A 20,367-nucleotide genomic window follows, 5' to 3' on the forward strand; every position below is an offset into this window, starting at 1 on the left:
GGTGGGGGGGGGGGGGTAGGATTTAAATGATGGAAGAAAATCAACCGCTGATGCTCTGAACTGAACTGAGTATATTTGTTCCTGGTTATAACGGTATATGTAATTTTGCTTTAGATTTATGATTCAGATAGAGATTGCCTCAGCTCCTGAAATTAAGCATTGTTCTGTGCTCCATTTGGATCTTATTTTTTATTTTGTAGATATATATTTTTGAAAAAGTCTATATTAGTCTATACCTGACTGTGGTATATGAGATAGAAGGCAGCCCATCTCCAAGTGAGAACCTTCGCACTATGTTGAGATCACCTTATTATTGTGATGATGTAATCTGATCCCAGCGCCACACTGGACTCGGTGGGATGTATACTTGGGTCTGTGATTGGGCATACAGCGTGAAATAGTTAATGGTTAGATTGTGGAGATTACTGGAAAGGAGTCAAGTTGTAGTTGTGTAAGTTCAGTAAGGTTGTCACATTCCTTGTCATATGTCCTGATGCCTTGCACTTCCTGGGCCGAGAGTTCCGATTACGACATGATGCACGCAGGTTAACGTTCTGCTAAATTAAGTTGATTGATCGACAGACTATCTATAACCGTAGGTGTTGTTTCAGTAATCTGGCTGTGGCAGACATGCAGATGATAAGAAGTGGGGGAGCGGTGAAATGGGGTGTTTTGTTGTTCAAGAATATTTCACTTATATAGCGAAGTGCCTGCACATGTGCGTGGGTGTGTGCATGCATACGTGCGTCTGTGTGTCTGTGTGTCTGTGTGTCTGTGTGGCTGCTTGTAGTAGTCCAGACTAATGCTGTTTGTATAGTGCTAGCACACTGAGATACCATGCTGCAGTTTAACATGGATACCCCACTCGGACCCAGTACACTGACTCTGAGCTGACCAGTCCTTGATTAAATCCCATAATGTTGAGCGCCAGGCAGGGTAAAACAAGTACCATCTTTTGACATCATTTGGTATGACATGGCCATGGATAGAACCACTGACCTTCTACTCTCTGAACAGACGCTCTACCACTACCGCTGCGATTCGCTGTGTCTGTCCCTTGGGCACGCCAGAAACCTATGATTGTGGGTTCGAATCCTGGTTCGCCCTGATTATGCTTCTAGGTTTGTCAGCACCATACCCGTGCTCGTGGGTTTCACTGAAGTGGTAAACATCTGACACCTGCACAACTTCGGGCTTTCCTCCCACATTAAGCTGACACGCCGCGATATAACTGTAATACAGTTAAAAGCGGCGTTAAACCCAACTCACTCACTCACTTTGTAAACTTCCTATTGTCACCTAGCTGCCATGACTGGAATAATGCTAATCTTGCTAAAGGTTGCACAAACCCAAGCCTGCTCACTGTTCGGGGAAACTGTTGGATGAAGTTGTGGATGTTCTACACTTTGCAGGGACCTGGTTTAACTGAAGATTCCATGAATTGAAATCAAATGTGTCCTGGAGTCTTTGAGGTGTGCTCATATAGTATTTCATTCTGGGGACTCCCCTCAGTCTTGTAACATTTGGGCTATGACAAGGACCCCTTGACCCTTGTCATGACCCTAATGTTAGAAATTAAATATGTAAGAGGTCTCTAGAAGTAATATAGCAGCAAACATGAAGGAACCAAGAATTCCCTTAATGTCTAAAAGAGGTCTGGTTATTGTGTCAAACATATAATTACATTGTCTTAGCTGAAAGGTTCATTCTTCAGCGAACATGTAGATATGTACTTGACTATTCCAAGATATTTAGCTGTGAATGATGCGTATGTGTGTTCCTAATCATTTTAATCCTTGTAATGGCTATTTTCCTCCCAAACCTGACTTTTCAATTTCTTCTCTAGTGCATGTGACAACTGATTATTGTGCTTGATGCAGGCCTGTGATAGGTTTCAATAAATCTGATCAGTTTCATGTCAATTTCTATGGCTGTCGTCCATTTTGGTCCAGACGACAGTCAGCACTGGCAAAGATAAGCATGTTTCATTGATTTCTGTGGCATTTGTGGATCAGCGGATGTTTGTTCGCCATTGTGATTTAGCATAAAGGGATTATTTTGTGATTATTGTAATCCATTAAGTCGACTGTTGTCTCAGGGATTATTATTTACTCTGGCTGGCGATGCTGATTACCTTGTTTGTCAAGAAGAAATGTAGCAAATCTGTCTCATGGAGTATACTTATCATACAGACTGAGAGCGAAGAACATCTCTGCCCTGCTTCAAGCTGTGGTCAAGGTAAATGACATTTCAGTGCAACTTAGGGATGTATTTATATATTGTCATGTCGATAAATTTGTAATGTGAACATTGTATCTATACATTTTTATAATTAGGAATAATAAATTAATCACTGCCACAGAAATGTTATGTCTATTATTTTGTGTGTGCTTTGAGTATACCAGCTGTGTGTGGAGTCTAGCACTATGTGTGTCTGTGTTATTATTTATTATTAATATTACCATGATTTTGATGGACAATGAAAAGGCAGAAAATTCAATTTGAGACATATAATGGATCAACCAAGTTCATACGTGGCATTATGTTTTATTAATTGCCTGTCTGTTGAGGTCATTTCTTGTCTATAAACATACAGAATAATTAATGTTACCGCATTCGATATAATAAGCGCCCAGGGCGCTCTCAAAATTTAGAAATAGGGGGCTCTTATTAGAGTATTATTTTCGTGAAAAACAAGTTCAAAGAGCGTAAATTTCGTGGTTTATGCTGAAATGTTTATATAGGACAGATATATTTTCCAGAATTTAATTGCCCATAAATAAGGGTGCATATAACAAACATATTATGCATGAATAAACAGTCTTGTGTACATTAATCAATCGGAAGGGGTGCTAATTGGGATTGTTCATTAGCCAGTATATTAGCAAATATCGCCATGGACCCTTATTAGAGCTCATCTTCCCGAGGCAAGAGAGTTAACTGACTTTAAAAGTCCAGTTTCCACCCTTGCCGAACTAGTGGCTATTACGAGTTATGTCCTTTCTATGCCTCTCCTATTGACCAATCAGATTCAACCTCTCGTATCACTTGCATTTGCTTCAAACAAAACGGTGGCGCCCAGTCAAGACGATCTGATTGATAATCAAGATCTATATTGTGATAAAACGAGTCTTACATCGCGAAATGCATTAAATCACGTGAGCACCTGGATTAAAAGCATGAAAAGATTTAGAAAATATCTGTTGACAACGAGATTGCGTTGTGCATGCTTTGCAAATCCTGCAGTCGAACGAAATCTGCATGACACTTTACGAACCGGATTTTGATTTCAGTGCGCGATTTTGATTGGACTATGCATAGACTCGTTAGTCCAGCCAAAATGTAACTCCATAATACCAGCCTGGTTCGGCGAGGGTGGAAACTGGACTTTTATAGTCAGTTATCTCACTTGCCTCGGGAAGATGATTAGAGCTGTAAGACTTATATATTCGTGTATAATATGTGCGTTATATGCATTCTTAATTATGGGAAATTAAATTCTGGAAAATTATATCTGTCGTATATAAACGTTTCAGGCTGTCAGCATAAACCACGAAATTTACGATCTTTCAACTGTTGTTTTTCACCAAAATAATATTCTGATAAGAGTCCTCTATTTCTAATTTTGAGAGCGCCCTGGGCATATGTCGAATACGGTATGTATAATCTATGGTAACATAAATTGCATCATTGTTGAAGTCACAAGTAACAAAATTCAAGTTCAGTTTCCATTAAGATACAATTTCAAGACTAGTGCTGTAACTTGTACATATTATAATAGTTATTTGATAAAGATGATTTCAAATGCTTTTGGCTACCTACAATATTGGCTTGACTTCTTGATTTTACTACTGGCTCCCTGGAAAAAAATACTTGTAGCCATATGTCTACTTGGTAAAAATTTAAACTTTGAGGCCTGGTCTGTAGATTAAAATGCTGTGGGAGAAAAGTCCTTTGAGGAAGATGTATGTTATTTCCATTCTATTAATTCCAGAGAAAAAGTGAGCAAAAGCAATGATTCATTCCCTTCGCCTGTGGCATTGTTAAAATCGTTCAGATTTAATCCCATCTCTGCATTAGGGGGACTGATTTGCTTGAGTGAGTGAGTGAGTGAGTGAGATTTTATGCCTCTTTTAGCAATATTCCAGCAATATCACGGCAGGGGACATTAGAAATTGGCTTCACACATTGTACCCATGTCGGGAATCCAACCCAGGTCTTCAGTGTCAACGAGTGATGATTGAGTGATCATGATTGAACATCGTTCACAACAGTGGTAAACATCTACCGCCAGCATCACTTTGGGCTTACCTCCCACATTATGCTGTCATGCCATGAAATAATGGAAATCCTTTTGAAAGCATTGTCAAAGCAACTCACTCACTCACTCACTCACTCAACAGTAGGTGTTGTTCTTTGCCTCTACTCTAATTTCCGAGCCGCTAATGCTACCTATAAGCCAAGCTGAATTCCGAGCCACACCGCCACAGGTCAAACCAGTTGAAGTTCCTCTTCTGTAGATAAGACTGATTAATGCTATCTCATCATGGTCTTTATAGATTTTTTCAGCCCAAATTCAGTATCTTATTGCCCCATTGCATGATAGGAAAGTGATAAATCTGATTTCAGGGTGAGATCAGCTCTTGGTTTTGAGTGTGTGAAGCTTAATTGCAAATTCTATTTGTTTTGTGTGAAAATATTTGTGAATTAAATGAGATAGCTGTGAGTGTCTCAGATGGGTTGATCATGATGGCAACATTAAGAAAGTTTGTCTGTGTAGAAACAAGTGGTTGAATGTCCCAACTATTGTGATTACAGTTGTAAGGGTTGTAAATGTTTGTATAGATTAAAAGTTAAAGAGTGCTTCAGATTTGGTTAATGTCATTGGCAGAATTTCTTGATAATTAAAGAATTAAAGAAAATGAAGATGCATTCACACAGTATAAATATTTAAAAAATCGGTAAGTATAAGAAACTAGTCACGTCTTGATTCAGTTGAAATAATGCTAACAATTACTTGAGAATCTACGAGGAGTTATAAAACTGTGTACATAATTTGGCTCAAATTATCTGCCAGATAGTCGGGCAGGTAGACGAAAACTTCATGCATCCCGACAGAAAGGTTACCAGCTACGGTCAGGTGGGCAGGAAGTTATTTCGGATAACTGGATCTAGTTCTTGTGGTTTCATAATTTTCACAGGGTAGTGTGGTAGCCCAGTGATAAATGTGCTAGCTTTACGTGCCAAAGACCCGGGTTTGATTGTCCAGCCCACATGTATCACGCCAGTCTGTAAATGATCAAGTCTCATCTGTAAATTATCCTTGTCTGGGCCAGATGAACCAGTGGTTGACGGCATGAGAATCAGTTCTCATAAACTGGAGAATGATGACACACAATGAGTAAGGTCGTACATTCCCTGTAGTCACCATTCGTCAATCAGCTCTGAGAGAAGTTACAATGGACCTTTTCTGCTCCAGAATCTCCACAGGAGATAAGCATGGGGGTACTAGGGACCTTACCCCAAGGATAAGTCTCTGAAAATATATAATCTTGATAGAAACAATTAAATCCATTTAAATTGAAAGGACCTCAGTGAGATAGGAGATTCAGAACCTGAACCCTGAGCAGGGTTAGAAACTAACAGTTTTCGTCCACTAGTCCTTATAATGATAACATATAGTAAAACCCTTAAAAAGGGCAAATTTCTACTAGTCCTTATGATACCTTTACCATTGGGCAGTTTGGCAAGGACTATAGGACTAGTGCCAATTTCTAACGCTGCTGAGGAAAATCTAGACTTGATTCATTAAGGGCTATATCATTGCAGTAAGGGCTGGGCAGAAGGGGGAAAACAATTGGTTCAGGGACTGTGAGCGAACTATAGGGACATATTCTGTCCCAGAAGCCCCATACTAGAAAGCATCGTGTACAAGGGACCTGTTCTGCCCCAGAATCCCCACAGGGAGATAGGCCTAGGGTAGTGAGGACCTATTCTGCCCTGAAATACCCAGGGGGGTACCAGAAACATGGTCTCATGAATGGCTGTTGGTTGTAGCTAGTTAACTTCCTTTCAGTTGTTCCTTCTGGCTACAGAATATCAGACAATACTAAGGCACTCATCACTACTTTATCATACAGATGGACCATTCCTGGAGAGAGCCGTCCCTATATTTCTATGATAGACCTGAACACCAGCCCACCAGCCTTACCAGCCCTGCAGTTTCTTTTGTTACTGCTGCCTTGAGGGCCCAGGAAATGCTGGCTTTGGTAGTGTTGTCCGGATGCTTGTCAAGGAAGCTTGTGGGGGTTGAATCATGTCCCTGCAAATTATGTCGAATTTGTAAGTGTTAAAAATCTGGTAGTTTTTTTTTGTAAGGTTTAGAAAGTGATGTAGCTGAAATGTAAGCCTGAGGAAGCTGCGTCATTTTGCTGTCTTTTCTTGGTTAGATATTGACATGGGAGTTGGCAGGGTTTCAATGCACACCAAGTTTTGATTGAGGGATTTAAGTCTAGTTTAGCACCATTTGAAGTGGTAGCAGTGATGACATATATGAGAACAAAGGCTGCGAGGATTCAACAGATAGTGTTAGACAAGTAAGAATGAAAGGGTCGTTGCTGACAGTATCAATCACTGGTTTGTCTGGTCCAGATTCGATTTTTATACAGGCCATCATTATGTAGCAGTAATATTGCACTGCAGCATTAAGCTACAAATAAACAAAAGATGCTTTCAGACACAGGTTTGTTCGGTTCAGATGTGATTGTTTGCAGGTCACTGTAGCAGAAATACTGACTGACTGACTGACTGACTGACTGACTGACTGACTGACTGACTGACTGACTGACTGACTGACTGACTGACTGACTGACTGACTGACTGACTGACCAGGGTTAGAAACTAACAGTTTTTGTCCACTAGGCCTTATAATGATAACATATAGCAATACCCTTAAATTGGGCCAATTTCTACTAGTCCTTAGGATATCTTTACTATTGGGCAGTTTGGTAAGGACTACAGGACTAGTGCCAATTTCTAACGCTGCTGACTGACTGACTGACTGATTCACTCACTCACTGATTCACTCACTCACTGATTCACTCACTCACTCACTCACTCACCATGCTCACTCACTCACTCACTCACCATGCTCACTCACTCACTCACTCACTCACTCACTCACTCACTCACTCACTCACTCACTCACTCACTCACTCACTCACTCATGACCTGTACTGTGGACATTGGTCAGTTACGGCCAAGTCCGACTACTGCTCACTACAACAAGACATACACACATTGCTCCCATTTCTAATTCTTTGTACATGTCAGCACTTACCTATGCTTAGCCTGGCTTTGCCAGTTGTTTGTATTGAGATAACCTTTTGCCATGTTGGATGTTTGGTAAAAGGCTTCAGGCTCTCACTGAGAGGATGGCTGTTGGAAGACGTAGCTGTCTGCGCCTTGACAGATGGTTGTGCTACAAGTCTTAGTTGTAGGATAAGTGATGTTGCCAGCAGTTAAGCTTGTTTGGAGGTCATACTAGAATGACTGTGGATATTGTATCGGGTATGCTGTTTTTCGCTGCATAGTATGTTGCAGTAAACATGGCGGTTGTAAGAATGGAATGTTGATGACACTGTGATGAAATATTGATGACCATAGTTATCAGCCATGAAGAAAACAACAAACCCAAATATTGATGGAAATATATGTTGGATATATATATATAATGTGTTAACACGCATACTCTTTGAGGTTTGCTTTCAGGGTTCTTTTGACGACGGCTTGGAAGACCCTGCAGACTACAAATTATTGTTTTGTGTTTTCTGTTTTCTGTGCAGTGATTCAGTTTATGAGATGTTTTTTGGAAAGTACAAACTTTGTGAAAACTTGCTAAAGAGACCAGTAAGATTGGAAAAAACAGCTGAGTGTTTTTTTCTCTAGTATGATAGATCCTTCACAAAAGAATCAGCCAGGTATTCTAAGGGTTTTTCTCAAATGGCCATTTAATATGAACAACTTAAATATTGTCCCTTGTGCTGTTTGTTTAACTGTTACCTGCTAAATATGTGCATTAATTAGCATTTCAATAAACAAACGATAACATACACGTGTGTGAGTGAAGGATTTGCGCTGGCCAAATAATGACTATCCATCAGCTCTCAGTTATTTCAGTTGACCAAACTAGCCCTTAAGGGTTTCACAACACCTTATGATGTTTAGACACTGAAATGATTAAATGTGCTGAAGTATGCCTGGAAGTAAGAAGTGTTGTATTTGTGATGGACTGCGTAGCTATGGACCTGTGTAAATTCTTAATAAAAAAAGATTCAAATATTTGAAAGAAAGAATAACATTAGTAGTATGTGATGAAGTTTGCAGTTGGACAACTGATAACATTGTACAAGCACTTCTTAATTTTGCTTGCCTCGGGCTAACATGGTAGCATATAGTTTGTGCGAAGGAATTTCAGAAGAGAGTAAATCCTTGGTTCCTACTGCTTGTTAAAAATGGTGATTTGGTAGTCACAATTTCGAATGACTGGATAGATTTTATATGGTTTCCCAGTGAGGATAAGAGTTGGAATAGGTCTACAACACAGCCTTCATAATCTGCGCTAGTCTGCTAGTCTGGGACTGCTAAATTGTGCTGAGTACAATTAAAGATCCAATGATCGTAGTCCTCATTGACAACATGGACCAGTGACTGCCTTCGTGGTCTAGTGGTAGAGTGTCTGCCTGGAGAGCAGAAGGTCGAGGGTTCGATCCCAAGCCGCATCATACCAAGAGATTTTTAAAGATGGTACTTGTTATTCTGCCTGGCATTCAGGATTAAGGGGCTAAAACAAGGAGTGGTCAGCTCAGAGTCTGAGTGGGGTATTCATGTTACTCTGTGGCATGGTATCTCAGTTGGCTAGCATTATAAAATTGGCATTAGTCTGAAATGGTAACAAGCAGCCACACCATGCATGCACGTGGCTATGGAAGTGCGATAATATTGAATGCGACATCAAACCCCCATTTCACCTCACCTCATTGACTAGTAGCAGTTGGAACCGAATAAAACTGACATAAAATGTGAATTTAGTAATACTTTTTGTCTCGTTCAAGCAGTACATATTCTGAAGACTAGTGAAACATTTCTTCTGGTCCTTAGTCTGGACTGATAAGGTGTCAGGGTCCTCTGGCCTAGTCTTTAAGAAAACAAGTTCCTAAGCTGGCAACACATCATTGCTGTTTGTAAGAGGCAACTATGTTGAATCGTTGGTCAGCCTCTGTGACCTTGCTGTCTCTGTGGCATGGTTCCCAGATGTGCTTCAGTGCTCATGATTTCAATCTTTCATTTGCCTGGTGAGGACTAGTATTTCAGGCCACCATCTAACTGCTGGTTGCAATGCTCACTCATTCTCGCTCCCTCCCTCCCTCCCTCACTCACTCACTCACTCACCTGGGAAAACCATCTCGAAACTGACCTATCTCACCATGTGTCATGTAGCCAGAGAGTTGGGATCAATTTAACACTTTGTTGCTGCAGTGCATGTTCCAGGCTTAATTACATCCCATGCTGCTGTGATACAGATTAAAATTCCATTCTCTTCCTGACGCTTGTGTGTTTTGTAAAACTGAATCAATATTTGACTTTTGACAAGCCAATTGTAGTTTTAAGTGAAAGATGTTTCAAGAATGTGACAAAATAATCTTGCACCACTCTGAAGGTAATGTGTTTAGAGTGACACTTTTTACATCACGTTCATATATTTCATGATAATGTTACGTTAATGGACATTGTATGAAGTGTTCCCACCGGTTTGTCTTCTACATCATATATTGTATCTAACAAGGTGGAAGACGGTAGGTATGTTGAGAAACACGCTGAGTGAAACCGATTTCCTGACAACCCAGTAGCGGTAAGCAGATCAACAGGCAATCGTGTATGTACTGCTAGGCTGCTCATACCTGCTGACAAACACTGCTAACAATCTCAGAATATATAAAAATCAGGCAAATGTGTTTTGTATTTCTAGTTGGAAAATAATCTGGGAAATTTTTTTAAATGAAAAAAGAAAATACCAAAAATGTACTGCGTCAATTATGGTTGTGTCTCAAATAATGCATAACATTTCCTAATTAAATTATTGTGCATCTATCCATTGATGGTTGTGTAGAGAATATTCTCTAAGCAACTTTGAAAAATCTGGGAAATATCAGGAACTGTTGCATTATGATAATGGGCACTGTGTAGACATATGCAGCACTCACTGTGGTGGCGCAGTACTCTGGCCATTACCTGGGACAATCCTCCCTGGAAGATACGAACATCGCCTCACGGGGAGACTACTTGCACTACACATATTCCTGCTCTAGGGAGACTCCCACGGACTTTCTAAACACTTCCCCGTGCCAGATGGACATTTGAAACTCTTGGAACAATGCAGGAGTATTGAGATCCCTCAGTGGTGTAAATACCTGCCATCAGGAGGTAGCCTCCCCGCCACACGGAGGTTGGTAGTGTTGTTACTGATGCTGTTTGTTTGTAGTCCTGTACATGCTGTACACTGAGGCAGCATTTCAAGGTAAGCTTTTACATTACGTTTGTCCCATGGGGGTCGTGTGTGGAATTATTGGTTCAAGTCATCTTGTTATTTTGATTGAAATAATTTTATAAAATTATCTTGTCGAGACAGAGATTGTTAAATGGTTATCAGATAAAATCTGTTTGAAGTTTTTCAAGATGCAAACATGAATTATAAAAATATATCATTTGTGATGAAGAAGTTTTATTTTCACTGAAAATACATTTAATAAAAAGAGCAATTTAATTGTGAGTTCAGTGTCTGATTAGAAGGTTAATATCAAAAATTCTTTCCTTGCCTGAAATTTGGCAAAATCTTCCTTGTTACCAGGGTGTAACTGTAGTGTTAGCCATTCTGGAAGTTAAGAGTTGGAGTCTGAAAGTGTAGGTAGTGTTTAATTTAGCGTGGGAGGAGAGAATGCCACTCTCACGTGTGCTCCTTATGCTTGTAAAGTTGTTCAACTGGTCACAAGGGCATGACTCAATGGATGGTAGAAGAAAACCACCTTTTTCTCCAAAGGATGTTGTTTTTGAAGAAGGCCAGATGGCTGCACATCCCTGCATGGATGAGATTGTTTAATTGATGTCTAGCAAGCTTGGCAACTTATTCCATGTCGCTGTTTTCCAGACATGCCTGTGCTATTTTAATGTTCAGGGAGAAATGTACGATGCACAGCTGGTGTTTATGGTCAGTGAGAGTACTTTCATATTCAGTTTGAAAATTAATGAGTGTGATGTAATATATCTTGTGACAAGACAATGACAATTAAAAATGTGGTGTCATCCTGTTCTCATTACATTTGCATTAGGTAGGACATCCATTGATGTTTTTGACATATTAAGCCTCTGTAGCCTCAATTGGAATGGGATGGTGGTGTTGGTGATTAAAATGCAGAATTTTACAGCGCCCAGATTATTCACTGCCTAAATTACCACTGATGCACTTTTAAAATCTTCTCATCCCATAGATGACTGTGATGATGCACTGAAAGTATTATTTACAATATTATGCTGACTGTGAAAATGTGAAATTGATCCACTCATACTGGACATGCTGTATGCGGACACTTTAAGTGTCAACGATGTTTATTTTCTGAACACAACATTGGCATTATGCTTTCTAACTCACCTGACTGAAAGCTAAGTGAGCTCATAGCGTGGTGTATTTTCTTTTGTCAGGCCATCGTTAACGTTTACATTTTTTACATCTCTGAAACTATAAGTTCTATGGAGATGAATGTTTGTATGAATGATCACAGCTGTTGTGTCTCTAAAAGAGTCCAAAGAAATCCTTACTTTAAACATGGTTGTCTTGTGGCCATATTGAATTTAAAATCTAATTTCTGCCCATTACTCAATCATTTCTGCATGTATCATAATGAAATGTTCTTGTGCAGCTATTATTTCGTATGTGATTTTGGTATATATATCTTGGGATATTTTGACTTTTGATCAAGCTACAACCTTTGACCTTTCTTTCCCCCTAGTTTTCTAGAGTTACTGCATTTTCGACATCTCTCTGACACTACACAGCTGAAACTTTGTATGTATCCCAGCTATTTAGTCTGTAGTTACATGTATTAAAGTGCACACAGAATTCCAATCTGACTTAAAACAAGGCCGCCAATACACAGGTTACACAGTATCACAAAGTACCTACTTGTTCAGCATTTAGCATCTTCCAGAGGTAAGGGAGTTAACTGACTATAAAAGTCCAGTTTCCACCCTTGTGGAACTAGGCTGGTATTATGGAGTTACATTTTGGCTGGACTAATGAGTCTATGCATATTCCAATTACAATCGTGCAACAAAATTGAAATCCGGTTCGTATACTGTCATGCAGATTTCGGTCAATTGCAGGATTTGCAAAGCATGTGCACCACCAACTTGTTGTCAACAGATATTTTCCAAACCTTTTCATGTTTTTAATCCAGGTGCTCATGTGATTTGATGTACTTCGTGATGTAAGACCCATTTTTATCACAATGTAGATCTTGATGATCGATCAGATCGTCTTGATTGGGCGCTGCCATTTTGTTTGAAACAAATGCAAATGATGGAATCGGATTGGTCAATAGGAGAGGCTAAGAAGGGACATAACCCGTAATAACCACTGGTGGCACTACGATGGAGCCCAGGAATTCAGCCTAGTTCAGCAAGGGTGGAAACTGGGAAGATGATCATTTAGTTGTAGGATTCCTGACTTTTACTGTGGATGAAGGACAGGCCAGTGCTCATTTGTCATACAGACCCTGAAACAAATACAGTGGAATCTGTCCAATTCTCACTTGGTTGGGACTGGTCAAAAAGTCCTGTTTATGGCGAGGTCTGGATTACGCAGGGTATAAAAAGTTGAACTGAAGACAAAAAAGAAACATTCGTTCATCTTTATTAGCAATATATTGTATGTTGTACTTGAATTGCTGACTGGCATTAAATACACAATAAAACATTCTTTACTTGAAAAAGTAATTGAGAATGGACTGCTTATGTTTCTGAAGATTGTTTTTCAAAATTGTGTCCTCAGTCCTATTTTTGAGGTGAAGTATGTGGTTCACCATCGAGGGATCATTCTCCGTGGCAATGACGGTGGAGATTTGAGTTTATTGTTATTTATAGACACACTCATGACACCGAGTTAATCTAAATTGGCGGAGTTTCTCATTAACAAGAGAGGACGGTGATAATTGATGCCTCCCGCGTGGAGGATTACATGCGGGATTATCATTGTTGTTTTAGCTGACAATAACTGAGCTTACTTCAAAGAGAGAGAACCTCTGGTCCAGTCCGATTTAGACAGCTTCTTTTCTATAGTAAATTGGATGTTGGGAACATAGTTTTAGTCCAAAGTGTGAAGTGTAAATTAGAAAGTTGTAGGTAAGTTTCAGTAATGATAATATATTAAGGAACTAAGAGGACCGGAGTAAAAGTCTGTTTTTCACCGAAATCCGAATTTGTCAGAGTCTGATTTGGTCAGGTATCCAATAGAGCCCATGCAAGTCTATTACAGCTGGCAAATCTCCAAAAATGAATAAAGTCTCTGGGCTCCTTTTTATTTATGATTTATTAAAATAATTTAACAACTGTTTTTTTCCGTTAAAATATTTTCATTTTTGAGAATAGATGTTTGTCTAAGCCAATGCATGAATGGTTACATATTGGAAAAAAAATGATAACGATTAGCAAGTGGTTTATAATTCAGAGTGAAAGGAAAATGAGTGTGCGACACCCAGCATTTTTAGAAAATGTCAGTTTAACACAGCCAATTGTGTTAGATATTCTTGTTTGATTGCTTGTAAGTAGCCTAAATGGCAGATCTTCTAACATGTTTAATATAGTAACATATGTATATTCATATATATTTAACATTAACAAATGTCAAAAATGATAACACTATGATAGCCTCATAACCTTATAACTACATTATGTGAAAACCCATGAAGATCCCGGGAAGAACAGGGCATCGTTGTACAAAGCGATATTAGCGCTAAGGTAATCGTAATTCCAAAGCATTAACATAGACTTACGACAGTCTTAGGGCCAAGGTTATTTGTACAACGACAGCCAGGTCATACGAGGCGACTAACGGGATCACGTGGTCAGGCTCGCTGACTTGGTTGATGCTTGTCACTGTATCCCAATTGCGTGGATTAATGCTCATGATGTCAATCACTGGATTGTCTGGTCCCGACTCGATTATTTACAGACCGCCATCATATAGCTGGAATAATGCTAAATGTGGCATTAAACAACAAACCAACCAACCAACATTGTGTGAAATAGTGTTGAAAAGCTCTCACTTGCAGCATATTATTCCAGTAATAAGGCATACTTTAAGGCATGTTTACTTTGGCAGGACAAGTGTCAGTGATGGAATGGCAGGTGAAATCTTCACAAAAACCTCTCTCAAACCATGCACTTTTTGTAAGATACCTACCAGTTCAGCTCTTAATACCTTAAAAACTGTGGTCTTATTATTTTATTTCAGGGTTGTATGGGTATGAGACCTGCATAACTTTGGGCTTTCCTCCCACATTAAGGTGACACGCGGTGATATAACTGGAATACTGTTCAAAGCGGGGTTAAACCCAACTCACTCACTCCTACTGAACATCAGAGATGGGAGTATTATTTCATCTTGTGTCAGAAATGTTTTGAAAAGTCATGTCATGTCAAGTTACTGTTTGCAATATTTCAACTGAATCAATTCGCAATATAATTTGTCTCGCGATATTTCAATATTCTTAATGCCTGAATACGGGCAGGTAACTTTGAAGATGGGCAGGCAACACTTGTAGGTCACCTGACCGACTGTCTTGTTGGGTTTTAGGATTACTTCAAACACTGCTTGCTACATCTGTACTGTGTAGTATTATGTTGATGATGATCCTTGTTTATTGTCAAGCCACTGTCAAGTTCATGTTCACTGATCAGACAGGTATTGTCATCTTTCACCACTTTCATCAAAAGCTAATTATGAAAGCAGTGAGATCCTCCTCCTCGTCCATGTTCTGAAGGAAACATATCATTGTTCATGTTGATTTGGGAGAAGATTCATAGGAGTGAAAGTCATAATAAAGCATGTTATTTTTTGTCAAACGATATGTTGTGTCTTAGGATAAATTGTGTTTTTTGTGTACCTCTGTATTGTTCTCAGGAGGATTATGTCTGAATGAAGTTATATTTACAGACCACTTGGTCTTCTTGACTAGAAAGGTGAGTGAGTGAGTATAGTTTTACGCCTCTTTTAGTAATATTCCAGCAATCATGATGGCGGGGGACACCAGAAATGGGCTTTACACATTGTACCCATGTGGGGAATTGAACCCGGGTCTTTGGCGTGACGAGCGAATGCTTAAACCACTTGGCTACCCCAGCATTGTCCATTTGGGTAGTCTTGTAGTAATGGATTTGGATCATCATGTTTAAGATCTTAGAATCCCATGTAAGTACCATTGGCATGAGCAGTGTTATGGTGTATGACTGCACCATGCACTGCTGTGGAGGCTCCGGTCTCCTCCACCCACCAGACAGTGTTGTAGTGTGTTGCTGTATGACTGCACCATGCACTGCTGTGGAGGCTCCGGTCTCCTCCAACACCAGACAGTGTTGTAGTGTGTCTCTGTATGACTGTGCAGTGCACTGCTGTGGAGGCTCCGGTCTCCTCCACCCACCAGACAGTGTTGTAGTGTGTTGCGGTATGACTGCACCATGCACTGCTGTGGAGGCTCCCGTCATTTCCACCCACCAGACAGTGTTGTAGTGTATCTCTGTATGACTGCACCATGCACTGCTGTGGAGGCTCCCGTCATTTCCACCCACCAGACAGTGTTGTAGTGTATCTCTGTATGACTGCACCATGCACTACTGTGGAGGCTCCGGTCTCCTCCACCCACCAGACAGTGTTGTAGTGTGTCTCTGCATGACTGCACCATGCACTGCTGTGGAGGCTCCGGTCTCCTCCAACACCAGACAGTGTCGTAGTGTGTTGCAGTATGACTGCACCATGCACTGCTGTGGAGGCTACGGTATCCTCCACCCACCAGAGAGTGTCGTAGTGTGTTGCGGTATGACTGCACCATGCACTGCTGTGGAGGCTACGGTCTCCTCCACCCACCAGAGAGTGTCGTAGTGTGTTGCGGTATGACTGCACCATGCACTGCTGTGGAGGCTCCGGTCACCCACCAGAGAGTGTTGTAGTGTGTTGCTGTATGACTGCACCATGCACTGCTGTGGAGGCTCCGGTCTCTTCCACCCACCAGAGAGTGTTGTAGTGTGTTGCTGTATGACTGAACCATGCACTTCTGTGGAGGCTCTGGTCTCCTCCACCCACCAGAGAGTGTTGTAGTGTGTTGCTGTATGACTGCACCATGCACTGCTGTGGAGGCTCCGGTCTCCTCCACCCACCAGACAGTATTGTTTAGTGTTGCTGTATGACTGCACCATGCACTTCTGTGGAGGCTCTGGTCTCCTCCACCCACCAGAGAATGTTGTAGTGTGTCTCAGTATGACTGCACCATGCACTGCTGTGGAGGCTCCGGTCTCCTCCACCCACCAGACAGTGTTGTAGTGTGTTGCTGTATGACTGCACTATGCACTTCTGTGGAGGCTCCGGTCTCCTCCACCCACCAGACAGTGTTGTAGTGTGTTGCTGTATGACTGCACCATGCACTTCTGTGGAGGCTCCGGTCTCCTCCACCCACCAGACAGTGTTGTAGTGTGTTGCTGTATGACTGCACCATGCACTTCTGTGGAGGCTCCGGTCATTTCCACCAACCAGTGTTGTAGTGTGTTGCTGTATGACTGCACCATGCACTGCTGTGGAGGCTCCGGTCATTTCCACCCACCAGACAGTGTTGTAGTGTGTCTCTGTATGACTGTGCAGTGCACTGCTGTGGAGGCTCCGGTCTCCTCCACCAACCAGAGAGTGTTGTAGTGTGTTGCTGTATGACTGCACCATGCACTGCTGTGGAGGCTCCGGTCTCCTCCAACACCAGACAGTGTCGTAGTGTGTTGCTGTATGACTGCACCATGCACTGCTGTGGAGGCTCCGGTCATTTCCACCCACCAGACAGTGTCGTAGTGTGTCTCTGTATGACTGCACCATGCACTGCTGTGGAGGCTCCGGTCATTTCCACCCACCAGAGAATGTCGTAGTGTGTCTCTCTATGACTGCACCATGCACTACTGTGGAGGCTCCGGTCTCCTCCACCCACCAGACAGTGTTGTAGTGTGTCTCTGCATGACTGCACCATGCACTGCTGTGGAGGCCCCGGTCTCCTCCAACACCAGACAGTGTCGTAGTGTGTTGCGGTATGACTGCACTATGCACTGCTGTGGAGGCTACGGTATCCTCCACCCACCAGAGAGTGTCGTAGTGTGTTGCGGTATGACTGCACCATGCACTGCTGTGGAGGCTACGGTCTCCTCCACCCACCAGAGAGTGTCGTAGTGTGTTGCGGTATGACTGCACCATGCACTGCTGTGGAGGCTCCGGTCACCCACCAGAGAGTGTTGTAGTGTGTTGCTGTATGACTGCACCACGGAGGCTCTGATCTCCTCGATCATATGGAAATAAACCACAAGTAGCTACAAGGTCAGACCTGTCGTGTGAGAGCATGTGTCTTATTTCTGATTAATGCCCTCTTCAGGTACGTTGGGAGTCAGGAACATCTCAAGATTACTTTCTAAACTATAACTTATATCCTACCTACATGCTCAAGGCTACTTATGACCAATCTCTGCTGTTGACTTCACCACAGTTGGACAATAAATGGATGCATGCCTTTTAAAGTTCAACAACTCTTAAAAGTCATCCAACGTTTCAAGAACTTAGATTGCTCAAATGTTGTGAAGGAGCCCTTCTGAAGAACCATGGTTCATATTTTGAAATTATTGGTTTCGCTTCACATGACACTCCAAGGGATTCTGAACCCAGGCTTTTCAATCCATCTACGGCGGATGTCATGATGATAATGACTGCTGTTTATGAAGAGTACTTGGAGGGGTAGCCACCAGGGAAGTTTGTGAGTTATTCTGTGATTTTCCTGGAGACAATTTGCATTAGGACATGTACTGTTTGCCTAATTTTGATTTTCATTTTACAATCTATCTATTGTAACATCAACCAACATTGATTCACTCACTTGAAAAAGATAATGTAACTGAAAGTGATGTGATCTAAAGCCTTGGCTACTCACAATGCTTCAACCGTTTGGAGTTTTGGTGCTCGTACTATTAACCACTTGTTAAAGTGTCACCTGATCACCAATATGTTACGATGATGTAGCTAAAATATTACTGAAGAAAGTGTTAACACCATTCATACATCAAGGCAGGTTTGGTTCCACAGTGTAACATTGTTGTCAACACAAATTGATTATTGCTTACAGCAAACTACTGCTGCCTTAACTTGTAGAGGAAACGCTGTCTCAGTCGGCAGTGTCATGATTGCAACTGTCAGATCTAACAGTGTTCCCTCTTAGCATGTTAAGTCACAAACTAGATATATTTTTTAAACCTGAGCCTCAGTCTTGATGTGAACTTTTAGTTAAAAGGCTTGACTCCTCTCAGACAGTCAGGGGGCATGGGTGGCCCAGTCGTCTAAGGCGTCGCGATTTGCTGTGCAGAGTTGCATCCCTTGAACACGCAAGAAACCTATGATTGTGGGTTCGAATCCCGGTTCGCCCCGATTATGTTTCTAGGTTTGTCAGCACCATACCCGTGCTCGTGGGTTTCGCCGAAGTGGTAAACGTCTGAGACCTGCATCACTTTGGGCTTTCCTCCCACATCAAGCTGACATGCCGTGATATAACTGGAATACTGTTAAAAGCGGCGTTAAACCAACTCACTCTCAGACAGTCAGTCATTGCTTGTGTAGCCATCCTGAGATGTGGTTACCTTTCACAGTACAGGATTGCCAGTACGATTTATTTTATCTATTTTCAAGTACTGTATTGGGGTACCTACAAACATGAGACCTGTGAAGAGCTGGGTTACAATTGGTCTTCAGCAACTCTGATAATGCTTGTTGTAAAGGCGACTTTGCTTGTCAAAAGAGGTGACTAACAGGATTGGGTGGTCAGACTCGCTTACTTGGTTGATGTATGTCATTGTATCACAACTGTGTAGATCGATGCTCATGATGTCAATCATTGGATTGTCTGGTCCAGACTATACTTGACTATTTACAGACATAGCTGGAATATTCCTGAGTGCGGCTTTAACAACAAACAAACAAAACCAACATGATAAAATGCTAGAATATTCCTGATCATGCTGATTGCAGCACAGAACATCATTCACTCATTCACACTGACAATATTAATGGTTGTGTTCAGGAATAGGATCACTGATCCAGTTTTGTATCATGGCACATAGATCTGAAATAATGGTTGGTGTTGTCATACATGCAAGCTGTCTTTCGATACAAAACAACAGTTTCCCCTGATGGTCAGCCAATTTCCTGTCAACCCCATTCACAGGCACCCCGTGGGTATTCTGGGCTAGAATTGGTCGCCATCAATCTGTGCTTGTTGTAAGAGGCAATTTAATGCAGCCCGAAATGTATCTATTGTTTGCCACTTGGTTTCCTAAAAAAATACACTTAACTGGCGACAATAATTATTTCGGATATGAATAATGTTGACTCATGTAATGTTGCATGTTAAATGTTCTGGGTATTTTGTATCCTGTTGAAAATTGCATTTCCACCAACTTAAATGATTATTAATGTACAAAAGGGAAATATTGACATTATTATTAAATGTACAATTGAATGCCCAACTCTAAACTTCTTACAATGAAACCCCTGCAAACATATGTCCTATCTCAAACTCTAACAGAGTCAGTCTCGCTCATTGGAATATAAAGGTTGGCCCCTAAAACTTACATTTGGCTCCTAAAATATTCATGTTAGGAGCCACTAGGCTTTCTGGTAAAAAAACGAACTTAGAGGGCTGTGATAGATCAGGTGGTCAGGCTCGCTGACTTGGTTGATTGCATGTTATCATCAGCCCTGATTGAGTGAGTTGTTGCTCACAATATCAATCACTGGATTGGCCCAGTCTCAATTATTTACAGGCTGCTACCATATAGCTGAAATATTACCCAGCGTGGCAGCGTTAAACAACAGACAGACTGGTAGCAAAATGTAGTTGTGGTTTAAGAAAGATCTTTTGAGGCTATTTTTTATGTATAAATTGTACTTGTTGCTTGGAGTCTTCCAGCTGATTTTAGCTCTTATCATTATTTACACTGTTATTATATGGAATTTATAAGCTAGGCTTACTA

The 20,367-nt window shown here is 41.2% G+C and overlaps 1 protein-coding gene across 7 annotated transcripts in view; it reads left to right on the forward strand.

Moving 5' to 3' along the window:
* Positions 1-20,367, forward strand: part of LOC124150850 (protein FAM13A-like) — a 100,544-nt gene that overhangs the window by 5,942 nt on the left and 74,235 nt on the right. The window contains exon 1 of one of the 7 annotated variants that reach the window (XM_046522962.2): positions 10,288-10,576. The exons of the other annotated variants lie outside the window; for them this stretch is intronic. The gene's annotated coding sequence lies outside the window, so the exon portion shown is untranslated. Of the gene's footprint in view, positions 1-10,287; positions 10,577-20,367 lie in introns of those variants that run through there. 7 annotated transcript variants of the gene reach the window in all.

This window comes from Haliotis rufescens, unplaced genomic scaffold (assembly GCF_023055435.1).
Source record: "Haliotis rufescens isolate VD_foot unplaced genomic scaffold, xgHalRufe1.0.p SCAF_11, whole genome shotgun sequence".
Classification (NCBI taxonomy): domain Eukaryota; kingdom Metazoa; phylum Mollusca; class Gastropoda; order Lepetellida; family Haliotidae; genus Haliotis; species Haliotis rufescens.